General features: G+C 43.6%; 1 long non-coding RNA gene across 2 annotated transcripts; it reads left to right on the forward strand.

Moving 5' to 3' along the window:
- Positions 1-1,461: 1,461 nt before the first annotated feature.
- LOC122462907 lies at positions 1,462-11,099 on the forward strand. 2 transcript variants are annotated; one of them, XR_006285802.1, is made up of 3 exons: positions 1,462-3,741; positions 7,581-8,667; positions 8,744-11,099. It is a non-coding gene; the product is annotated as an uncharacterized LOC122462907 (long non-coding RNA). The 2 variants fall into 2 exon arrangements; XR_006285803.1 differs by having other exon boundaries at positions 7,581-7,674; positions 8,714-11,099.
- Positions 11,100-12,524: the final 1,425 nt, after the last annotated feature.

Below are 12,524 nucleotides of genomic sequence, written 5' to 3' on the forward strand. Positions count from 1 at the left end.
CTAAGGTGCAGGCTTCAGCCGTAGGGGCTCTTGGAAGCAGCGGCATGCCTCAAGCGGCTCCCAGAAGCAGCAGCATGTCCCCAATCCGGCTACTACACGTAGGGGCAGCCAGGGGGCTCTGCTCTGCATGCTGCCCCCACCCCAACCGCTGCCCCTGCAGGACCCATTGGCTACGGTTCCGAATAGCAAGCCCCAGACCCCGCTTCTTAATGAGAGCTCAAGGGCCATATTCGGCCTGTAGTTTGCCCACCCCGACCTAGACCATTCCTGACAGGTGTTTGTCTAACCTGTTCTTAAAAATTGGCAATTTATTCCAGTGCTTAACCACCCTGACAGGAAGTTCTTCCTAATGTCCAACCTAAAGCTTGCTTGCTGCAATTTTAGGCCATTGCTTCTTGTCCTATCTTCAGAGGTTAAGAAAAACAATTTTTCTTCCTCCTCCTTGTAACAACCTTTTACATACTTGGAACCTTTTATCATGGCCCTTCTCAGTCTTTTGTTTTTTAGACTAAGCAAACCCAATTTTTCCAATCTTCCCTCATATTTTCTAGACCTCAAATCATTTTTGTCGCTCTTCTCTGGACTCTCTCCAATTTGTCCACATCCTTCCTGAAATGTGGCGCCCAGAACTGGACACAATACTCCAGTTGAGGCCTAATCAGAGCGGAGTAGAGCAGAAGAATTACTTCTCATGTCTTGGTTACAGAACTCCTGCTAATACAACCCAGAAGGACGTTCACTTTATTTTTGCAACAGCATTATACTGTTGACTCATATTTAGCCTGTGGTCCACTATGACCCCCAGATCCCTTTCCACAGTACTCCTTCCTAGGCAGTCATTTCCAATTTTGTATGTGTGCAACCGATTGTTTCTTCCTAAATGGCGTACATTGCATTTGTCCTTATTGAATTTCATCGTATTTACTTCAGACCATTTCTCCAGTTTGTCCAAATCATTTTGAATTTTAATCATATCCTCCAAAGCACTTGCAACCCCTCTCAGCTTGGCATCATCCACAAACTTTATAAGTGTGCTCTGTATGCCATTATCTAAAATTTGGATTCTAAATCATTGATGAAGATATTGAACAGAACTGGACCCAGAACTGATCCCTGTAGGACCCCACTTATGCCCTTCCAGCATGACTGTGAACCAGTCTCTGGGAATGGTTTTGCACCCACCTTATAGTAGCTCCATCTAGGTTGCATTTCCCTAGCTTGTTTATGAGAAGGTCATGCGAGACAGTATCAAAAGCTTTACTAAAGTCAAGATATACGTCTACCACTTCCCCCCACCCCTCATCCACAGGGCTTGTTACCCTATGAAAGAAAACTATCAGGTTGGTTTGACATGATTTGTTTTTGACAAATCCATGCTGACTGTTACTTATCACCATATTATCATCTAGATGTTTTAAAATTGTTTAATTATTGGCTTCATCATCTTTCCAGGTACAGAAGTTAAGATGACTGGTCTGTAATTTTTCCCTTTTTATAGATTGGCACTATATTTGCCCTTTCCAGTCTTCTAGGCCTAGGATGTTAAGATCCCTTGGAACTCCACAAGTTAAACAAGACCACAGCAGGGGAGTCTTAGCTTTCTGCTGGAAAAAACTGGAAAGAATCTCACAAACTTAGCCTATAAAACATAATACATTAGGCCCATTTGTTCACATTTAAAAACTGTAGCATGTGGTAGATTAACATTCAGTGTTCATCCATATGCCGTAGTTACAAGTTGTGTCATAGGATAGTATTCCTAAGGTCCTGTGGTTAAGTGAGGTTGATTATTCCTGGTTTAAGTCGCAAAATCCTTGATGTACCAAATAGTAAGAGCAAATTCTGATCTGTGTCATAGCAATGTAAATCCACAGTGTCAGCATTCATTTCTCAGCTTTATATAAAGATATGATCAGAACCTAGCCCAGTATAGTTAGCATGGAATGTATTTTGTTCTTTTTAAATTTCCCTTCATAAGTCCCATTTGAATCTATTCAGTGTCTTTTCTTGACTGTGTGTTCTTCAGTAGATGCAATAAAAGTCTGTTAGAGATGCTTTTATTTTTGGTAATTACTTTTTTAGGAAGAGCATTGATGGAACATATAGATCTTTACATTGAACATTGCCTCAGACAAATGCAATCTGATGCCTGTGCAAGTGTCTTCCTAGTGTATTCATTAAAGTAGTTTGGATAAAAAGAATCTTTGAGGTGATCTTTCTAATGTAAAGGGACTAAGGCAAGGGCAAATTGGAATGTTTTCAGGTAGTCCTCAGAGCTCTTCCATGCAGACATCTCAAAACAAAACTCCGCTCTGGTGAAGTCCGTTGGACTTCAGAGAGTGAGTTTGTCTCATTGTTTCCACATTGTTAAGGAGGAAAAATATATTTCCCTATGACTATGTTTAGGCTTTGTCTTGACGTGGCATGGGTCAGAGCCCTGTCCTAAAAGGTGCATCCAGCTGCCTGTTAAGTTCCGGAAGGCCACACTGTTGGATGATTTCCACAAAGAAGGTTTTCTTTAAAATAGGCATTAAAAAACTCCCTAAAACAGTAACCAGTTCAAACAACATTCAGCTTGTACTCGATACGCTTATTAGACAGAATTGTTTCTGCGTTAAAAATGAAGTACACTAACCAATAATTAAAGAAACAATGATTCTTAATCTCATTTGTAAGCAAAAATGGTTAACAGAACAAAAAATAGACCCCAAAACCCACAAAATACTCTGTTATACTTACTTACTTTCCTCCTAACCTCTCCTGGAACCCTTTTTATTCACATTTGCGTCTAAACTTTGGCTCTGATCCTGCAGACATTTAGGATATTTCTACATCGCAACTAAACACCTCCAGCTGGCCTAAGTCAGCTGATTCTAATTGTGGTTTAGACATTCTGGCTTGGGCTCTGGGACCTTGTTAGCGGAAGGATCCCTGAGCCCAGGCTCCAGCCCGAGCATCTACACTGCAATTAAACAGCCCCATAGCTGAGCCCAACGAGCCGGAGTCAGCTGACACAGGCCAGTCAAGGGTGTTTAATAGCAGTGTAGATTTACCTATAGGGTGGGACTTAAATGGAGAACTTAGCCACTTTAAAGGGGGTGGGGGTGAAGAGAGAGACTCTAGCCCAGTGATGAGGGCAGTCCCATGTGAGACTCACATTCCAGTCCTGCTGCTCCAATGAATAGTTAATTAGTTTACACCATGAAATAGCCTCAGCAGGAGAGATTGTGGGAGCCCTGTCCCAAAACATCCTATAGCCTGGTGGATAAGGAATGCCCGTGGGAGAGGGGAGACCAAAGTTCAAATCCCTGCTGTGCAGCCAGTGGAGTGGGGGAATTTGAACCTGAGTCTCCCTCATACACATCCTGGGTGTGTGCTTTATCTAGAGAGCTAAAGGTTAGGGGTCATGGTGTGCTCTGAGCGTGCCTACTGGTTTGGACCTTGAATGCAAGATAAATGAGGTGTTCCCTGCCTGTGAATTCTTCTGGGGCTTAGCTGTGGTACGATTTAGACACCGAGCTGCTGGGTAGTGTCAGGACATAAGGGGAGTGTGGGAGCTGCACACATGCTAGAGGGCTGGGATTTAGAGAGTGGAAACTTAGGGACCTACAGAGTTGGGTGGCAGATGAGCAGGGATTTTGTGAATGTCACGTGTGCTGAATTATTTTGCTTCAGCACTGAAAGTTGCAGTCAGACACCTAAATGAATACCATCTCTACGCACATACTTAACTGGGTATATGTAAGTAACTTTAATAGGACTACTTATTAAAGGTATTCCTGTGGGTAAGTATTTGCAGGATCTGGAGTTGACTTAACTTAGGTGTGACTATACCTGTAGTGCCATTAATTTCTGACATTTTTATTCTTACTGTAAAACTAGTGAACTGATTGGGAGGAATCCTTATTTAAGGGTCTCTTTAGGAACAGAGAACGTTTTTTTTATTTTATAGTCAGCTTTTATTATCAGAGCATAAACACTTGTGCATGTTTGTAGACCTATGAGACAGACAGTCAGTTGTCGTCATTACAAGATGTGTCCTTCTGTATTTTAGGGACTTTAACCTGGAGAATACATTATTTTGATTGGCAAGGGAAAACAGGCTGTGATCTTATTTTTACTATTTGTTACTGCTGTTTCAAACCTTATCAAAGGAAGAAAGAGGCCTTCTCAATAGCTGCTTGCCAACATCACTAATCAGAATTTTAATGAGATTTTTTCTTTTGAGGCCCAATTAACAATATACAAAGCAAACACACACACTGTCTTTCTTATAAAGAAATTCAAATGCTATATAAGAGGAAATGTTAAACAAAACAAGTTAACATGCTCTTTTTAATAATAAGAAAAGGAGTACTTGTGGCACCTTAGACACTAACCAATTTATTTGAGCATAAGCTTTCGTGAGCTACAGCTCACTTCATCGAATGCATTCAGTGGAAAATACAAGGAGGAGATTTATATAAACACACAACATGAAAAAATGGGCGTTTATCATGCACACTGTAAGGAGAGTGATCACTTAAGATGAGCTTTTAGCAGCAAGGGGGGCGGGGGGGGGGGGGAGAAAACCCTTTTAGTGTTAATCAAGGTGTGCCATTTCCAGAAGTTAACAAGAACGTCTGAGGAACGGTGGGGGGGGGGGGGGGCGGAAGAACAAACAAGGGGAAATAGTTTTACTTTGTGTAATGACTCAACCACTCCCAGTCTCTATTCAAGCCTAAGTTAATTGTATCCAATTTGCAAATTAATTCCAATTCAGCAGTCTCTCCCTGGAGTCTGTTTTTGAAGTTTTTTTGTTGAAGAATTGCCACTTTTAGGTCAGAAATCGAGTGACCAGAGAGATTGACGTGTTCTCCGACTGGTTTATGAATGTTATAATTCTTGACATCTGATTTGTGTCCATTTATTCTTTTATGTAGAGACTGTCCAGTTTGACCAATGTACATGGCAGAGGGGCATTGCTGGCACATGATGGCATATATCACATTGGTAGATGCGCAGGTGAACGAGCCTCTGATAGTGTGGCTGATGTGATTAGGCCCTATGACTGTGTCCCCTGAATAGATATGTGGACATAGTTGGCAATGGGCTTTGTTGCAAGGATAGGTTCCTGGGTTAGTGGTTCTGTTGTGTGGTGTGTGGTTGCTGGTGACTATTTGCTTCAGGTTGGGGGGCTGTCTGTAGGCAAGGACTGGCCTGTCTCCCAAGATTTGTGAGAGCGATGTGTCGTCCTTCAGGATAGGTTGTAGATCCTTGATGATGCGTTGGAGAGGTTTTAGTTGGGGGCTGAAGGTGACGGCTAGTGGCGTTCTGTTATTTTCTTTGTTGGGTCTATCCTGTAGTAGGTGACTTCTGGTATTCTTCTGGCTTGGTCAATCTGTTTCTTCAATTCAGCAGGTGGGTACTGTAGTTGTAAGAATGCTTGATAGAGATCTTGTAGGTTTTTGTCTCTGTCTGAGGGATTGAAGCAAATGCGGCTGTATCTTAGAGCGTGGCTGTAGACAATGCATCGTGTGGTGTGTCCTGGATGGAAGCTGGAGGCATGTAGGTAAGTATAGTGGTCAGTAGGTTTCCGGTATAGGGTGGTGTTTATGTGACTATGGCTTATTAGCACAGTAGTGTCTTGGAAATGGACCACTTGTGTGGACTGGTCCAGGCTGAGGTTGATGGTGGGATGGAAATTGTTGAAATCATGGTGGAATTCCTCAAGGGCTTCTTTTCCATGGGTCCAGATGATGAAGATGTCATCAATGTAGCGCAAGTAGAGTAGGGGCATTAGGGGACGAGAGCTAAGGAAGCGTTGTTCTAAGTCAGCCATAAAAATGCTGGCATACTGTGGGGACAAGCAGGTACCTATGGTAGTGCCGCTGACTTGAAGGTATATATTGTCCCCAAATGTGAAATAGTTGTGGGTGAGGACAGAAATCACAAAGTTCAGCCACCAGGTTTGCCATGGCTTTAATGGGGATACTGTTCCTGACGGCTTGTAGTCCATCTTTGTGTGGAATGTTGGTGTAGAGGGCTTCTACATCCATAGTGGCCAGGATGGTGTTTTCTGGAAGATCTCCGATGGATTGTAGTTTCCTCAGGAAGTCAGTGGTGTCTCAAAGATAGCTAGGAGTGCTGGTAGTGTAGGGCCTGAGGAGAGAGAGTCCACATAGCCAGACAGTCCTGCTGTCAGGGTGCCAATGCCTGAGATGATGGGGCATCCAGGATTTCCAGGTTTATGGATCTTGGGTAGCAGACAGAATACCCTGGTCAGGGTTCTAGGCATGTGTCTGTACAGATCTGTTCCTGTGCTTTTTCAGGGAGTTTCTGGAGCAGATGTAGTTTCTTTTGGTAATCCTCAGTGGGATCAGAGGATAATGGCCTGTAGAATGTGGAGTTAGAGAGCCGCCTGGCAGCCTCTTGTTCATATTCCAACTTATTCATGATGATGACAGCACCTCCTTTGTCATCCTTTTTGATTATGATGTCAGAGTTGTTTCTGAGGCTGTTGATGCATTGTGTTCAGCATGGCTGAGGTTATGGGGCAAGTGACGCTGCTTTTCCACCATTTTAGCCTGTGTATGTTGACAGAAGAAATCTATGTAAAGTCCACTCTGTTGTTTCGACCTTCAGGAGGAGTCCATGCAGAATCCTCCTTTTTGTAGTGTTGGTAGGAAGGATTCTGTGAGTTAGTGTGTTGTTCAGAGATGTGTTGGAAATATTCTTTGAGTCGGAGACGTCGAAAGTAGAATTCTAGGTCACTGCAGAATTGTATCATGTTCGTGGGTCTGGAGGGACAAAAGGAGAGGCTCCGAGATAGGACAGACTTCTGCTGGGCTAAGAGCATAACTGGAAAGAACAGCAATATTGTTGGGTGGGTTCAGGGAACTACTGTTTTGGCTCCTTGTGGCATGTAGCAGTTTAGTGTCCTTTTTCTTTTGTAGAGAAGCAAAGTTTGTGTTGTAAATGGCTTGTCTAGTTTTTGTAAAGTCAATCCACGAGGAAGTTTGTGTGGAAGGTTGGTTTTTTATGAAAGTACCCAGTTTTGAGAGCTCAGTCACAATCTTTCCCTGTTTGGTACAGGATGTTGATCAGGTGGTTTTGCAGTTTCCCTGAAACCGTGTGGCACAGTCTCTCAGCATAGTCTATGTGATATGTAGATTGTAATGGATTTTTTTACCTTCAGTCCTTTTGGTATGATATCCATGAGTTTAAGCACTAAGCATTTGTACCTGTTGAGTGGGAACAGGACAGATCTAATCTCTCCTAATTTAGAGAAGGAAAATAAACCACACACCACACTATGCAATTGAAAAATGTATCACTACAGATCTGACCAGCTGTGGATAGAATTTATGCTAAATAGGAGCAGATGTGGTTAAAGTAGCAGATCAAATAATCTCGGACTTTGAACATTAGACATATTGTAAATATGCTTAAGTGTACATATTTCAAGAAATACACATAAATATGTTCTCAGCCATTGTAAACAAAGAGCCAAGCCCCAGGGCTGGTTGAACCAAAATCTTTTGCAACATTCAGGATGATGGTTTGGTTGTTCTACAGTGGAAATATTTGTTTTTTTTCAGTTGGAGTCTTGGCAACTTGGAACAGATGTTCAGGTTCATGGCTGAACATTGTCAGCTTGGAGCTTGTCTCTTGAACCACCTGGTACTCTATTAGGTTAGTTTAATCTGGAATTTGTCTCTTGAATGACCTTGTCACTTACTCCTAGGTTAGTTTAATCTGGAATTGAATAGACTTGTTGTAAATCAGTAATCCGTGGAGGGGGTGGGGGAATATGGTGCAAAAATAATAATTAAAAAAGCAAAAACACATTGCTGGAACTCACTCTTCGTGAGACTTTAGTCTCGCAAAGATCTCAGTGCTTATAAAAAATTGAATTAAAGGCATTTTTATACATGCAAAGTATCAAAACAATCTGATTTTATCAGTCCTGTGAGAGCTATATACAGAAGGCAGAATCTGGATCTCACCAATGGGTTTTATACAAGCTGTTCTTTCAAAAGCTTTTCATTCTTTCCTTCACACTTGAACCAGTCCCACTTCCTAACCTCTGCTCTTCTCCCAGATGAGCTAACATTTTTAATTGAAGTGAAAAAAATAGCATAATGACAAGGTTATTAGACTCACCTGGAGAATTAACCAGTCACTTTTAAAATGAGTAAGAATTCAGTGCTGGTGAAAAGTGCAAAAATTAATATCCCTAAAGAGCCTCATCCACAGAACAGGTATAAATGAGCAGCTACTGCCGCTCATATTTTCCCTCACTGATTTACCAATGTCCTGCAGCTCTTACCTAGAAAGGCCGTTCCTGAAGCAAGAAGGGAATTCACTCTCTGTTCCCATTTGTAACTCATCAGTCTTATCCAATGCCTCTGGAGACCAGTGGAAATCTCTCTGCACTGGTGTCAATGGGAGCTGGATCAGGACCTCTGTTTTCTGTAGGGGGTGTCATTTTTCCCCAGTGGGGCAAATTATACCCATTTCCATCTGCATAAACTGAGGCACTCACTAAATCAGTGGAATTACTTCAGATTTACACAAGTTTGTAATGATGTCTCTTAATTATGCTTTCCCTCTCTTCCCCCACAATAGAACTCATTTTTATTATTTTATCAAATAGAGCATTGAGAGTCTGACTGCCCATCAAAGGTAAGTCAGCATGGAACACATTTAATTGTATTTCATTTCTTTCCAGGTGGCATCACAGTCACTTGCCTTTTTGCAGAGCGTAAGCCTTGAGTTGCAGCTTCCGTGGTACGATGTTCCTCAAAGATTCGAGAGGAAGATGTCATTTCTCCTCAGATGAGTGAGGAATGCCAGCTCCATTTCCCCATTGCGGTCAATGATGTACGAGGATGTCTCAGGCATGAGAAATCTACAAGCTAAGTGTTCAATAGCTATAGCATCAGGCTTGCATGCTGTGCTGCCATACATGGGGAAAAGGAGGAGGAGGAGAACTCTGGTGGGTGATAACTGGCCTCTTTATGGGCTCCCCCTGCTGTTCTAGAGTAGAGGGTAAGTCAGGCAGTGTGTATCCTTGAGGCTCGGAAGGGATTGGGGTCTTGGGTGTGGGGATCCCTGGGGCAAATTCATTGCAAATACAGATCCCGGAAGAATAAAGTTCCCTAGAAAGTGGGCTGGTATTTATAACAGTGGCATGAGTCATTTTCTTAGATTAAATCAGATATAGCATTTCATCCACTGACTCCATTAAGTACAATGGGCTTTTCATGATCTCTCATGGTTGTACAACCAGCTTTATTCCTTTCGGCACTCCATCACTGTCCAGGCAACAATTCCAGCCAAGCCAACCATCATCTGATACACTTCCACAGCTGGACAGCTTCAATGCATGATAAAAGAAATCTGCTACTGTACTCCACACTCTGCTAGAGAAGCCATCTTGAGGACATCTCTGGTGCCTTGCACATCCGACCAACACCGTTATTCTACTCTGGGCATGGACTAACTGATTGTCAGCTTGAAAAAGCTATTAATTCTTCCTTGGAAAAGCTGCTCCCTTTGATGGCTCCGTACTGTGTCAGTAGTTGAGATGGGCCACTGCAGAGATCCAATCCAGGCTAGTCCTGGAATTCCGAGTAATTTCTTAGCATTAATTTCATACAGTCATTGAGACAATCGAAGAAGATAGCTTGTGATGAGTGAGAGAGTGCTTTTCTTGAGGCCACGGGAAAACAGGGTGAATGTCTCACTCCTGCTCCAGCTCATTTAGGCCAGGGGAAAGAGCTAGAGCAGCATAAAGGGGTCCTAAAAGGCTGTTTTCTGAGGACCACCTCACCAGCCCCAGGGCATGGGGACTGGCCGGGTGAGACAGGGCCGCAGCACACAGCACTGTGGGAATTCCAGGTAGTACAACAGAGCAGCTCAGGATGGGAAGGGCACAAAGGTGGCTTAAAATCGCTATCGTGTCCCTTCCCCCTGGGATGGGAGTTCCTTTCTGACACTCTTAGAGGTACATCCCAGAATCAAACCCCAGGTTACCCCCATATTTCTAGTACAAGAGGTTTCATTACTGGAAACGGACTCCTTCCTTTGGTACCATTGGGAGGGCAAGTTTTGAACCTTTGTGTTTCATAACATCTATTCATAGGACTGTTTCATATTTAGATTTGGATACTTGGGGCCCAATCCCGCATCCTTCATTTACCAAGAATAGTGTATCCAGCGGGGAAGGCACGAGGATGGGAGTCAGGAGTTCTGTTGATGCCATTCACTGCCTGTGTGACCTTGGACAAATTACTTCTTTCCTTCTGTTTTCCCTCCCACCCCGAGTGTCTTGCCTATTTAGGTTGCAAGCTCTTCAGGACAGCGATAGGGGTAACACGAATAGCTCCCCCAAAGCCAATGGGACTATTCGCCTGAGTTAGGATTGCAGCATTGGGCCATAGTTCTATTGTCTGGATTTCAAGCAGTGAATAGTTTATATCAGTTCCTGCTGTACATTTCTTCCTCTCCCCTCCCTTAAACCTCATCCTTTGATTTTTCAGCTAACAAATTAAACAAATTCACTAGCCCTGAATAAAGTGTTTACCTGTCAATGATTTACATATAATGAAGTGCTTTGTTCTCTTACAGGTTTGAAGGATTGTATGTCGCCTGCACCTGACAGCCTGGAACAATATTTTCCTGTAATATATTCTATAGCTGCAAATATACGTTTTTAAACCTTTCATCTTGCAAGCCTCCTTATTGCGATACTGAGAGATTGGGAAACAGCCTTTGTCTAGTAACGGAGTCAATATTGATTATGGTCATTAGAGATCAATGTAGTTTGTGTTAGCAGTGATTTGAGAGGACCTTGTAAATGAGCAATGAATACACGGCTTGGATTCTAATTAGATTTTAAGGGCCTGATCCCTACCAGTTGCTGAGCGTGCTCAAGCCCTCATGATGTCAGTAGGATTTGAGCGCACTCAGCACTGTGCAGGATTAAGCCTGCAGTGTTGTGGTCTGGCTGTGCAGTAAATCTGCCCATGGGGTCATCACATACGCTGGCATTTTGCTTGTTCTCGATAACTCTGTAGGCCTCATTTACTTACAGATTTCACTGCAGCCTAAGATACAGCCAGAGCTGACAGTAAGCCGGTACACCCCGGTACGGCGTACTGGTAAGAGCCAGTGCGCCGTACCAGGACCGGCTTTCTGAGAGGGCAATTTAAAGCCCTGGGGTAGTGGTGGTGGGGCTGCGGTGGGGATTTAAAGGGTCCCAGAGCTCCAGCCGCTGCTACCCCCCCACCCCCCACGGGGCCCTTTAAATCCTGGCCTGAGCCCTGCTGCCCAAGCCCTGGGGTAGCGGCAGCGGGGCTCTGGCGGGGATTTAAAGGGCCCCGGAGCTCCAGCCGCCGCTACTGCCCTGGGGCCCTTTAAATTCCCGCTGGAGCCCCGCCGCTGCTATCCCGGGGCTTGGGCAGCAGGGCTCAGGCCGGGATTTAAAGGGCCCCGGGGTGGAGGAGCAGCAGCTGGAGCTCTGGCGGGGACTTAAAGGGCCCCGGGGTCGGGGGGGGAGCAGTGGCTGGAGCTCTGGGGCTCATCACTTAGAAGTTATGTCAAGACTCAACTATGCCAAGATAAATAGCTCACAAATCTTTAAAGTGGCCTCAGGATAATCACTCCTGAAATAATGCAGTTTGTTGCGTACAACAGATCACTCCTGTGGGGCCCAATTCTGATCCCGCAATGGGATAAATCACAAGAGTAACTACAATGAAATCAGTGGAGTTAATTAACCCACTGTAAAACTGCTGTAAGTGAGATCAGAACGAGGCCCATTTTTAAAAATGCATTTGGCTTTTCAGTGAAGACAGAGTTATGATTAAAATCATGTTTGTGAAAATGAAGTTCTCTATTACCTTAAATTGCTTTGAACTTAAGCCAAGAGACAGACCTGCAGGAGTTCACAGGTTCCCAGAATCATGGATTAACATGCATTTAAAGGTGCAACAACACTTTGCTCTCTATAGAGCCCTCAGACAACGCACAGCTACACTGACCTAGCTGTGGTTGCTCTACTGTAACAGACGCTGTTACAAATACCGCAGTAAGGTGTTCCCTTGGGGTCTGATCTTGAGATCCTTATTTTTAGCATATTGCTTATTACTGTGAGTGCTCCATCGACTCCCGTGAGCTTTGGATCAAGCCCCCGAACCAGTGGTGTTTGCAACATCAAGCAGGCGTGTGTGTTTCTAAGTACTAGTAGCTTTGTATATGTTTAAGAACCCCCTCCTCCCAAAGCAACATTATTGCACACATTTCAGCACCTACGTGCAACCCTACAATAATGAACCAAGCTACAGAATGGCCGGGAAAAGTTGTAATTGATTAAGAAAACATTTTAAATTTCAAACCTCTACTGGGCTACAATGGGAAGATAAAAGTGATTTTTAGGTTTGAATAGCTTACTTTTTTTTTTTTTTTTGGACACTTCCTTCAGTACGGTCAGAAACTGTGATAGAGCTGGTCAGAGTCAGAATCAGGAGTCCAGAGCA

The sequence above is a fragment of the Chelonia mydas genome, chromosome 14 (assembly GCF_015237465.2).
Source record: "Chelonia mydas isolate rCheMyd1 chromosome 14, rCheMyd1.pri.v2, whole genome shotgun sequence".
Classification (NCBI taxonomy): domain Eukaryota; kingdom Metazoa; phylum Chordata; order Testudines; family Cheloniidae; genus Chelonia; species Chelonia mydas.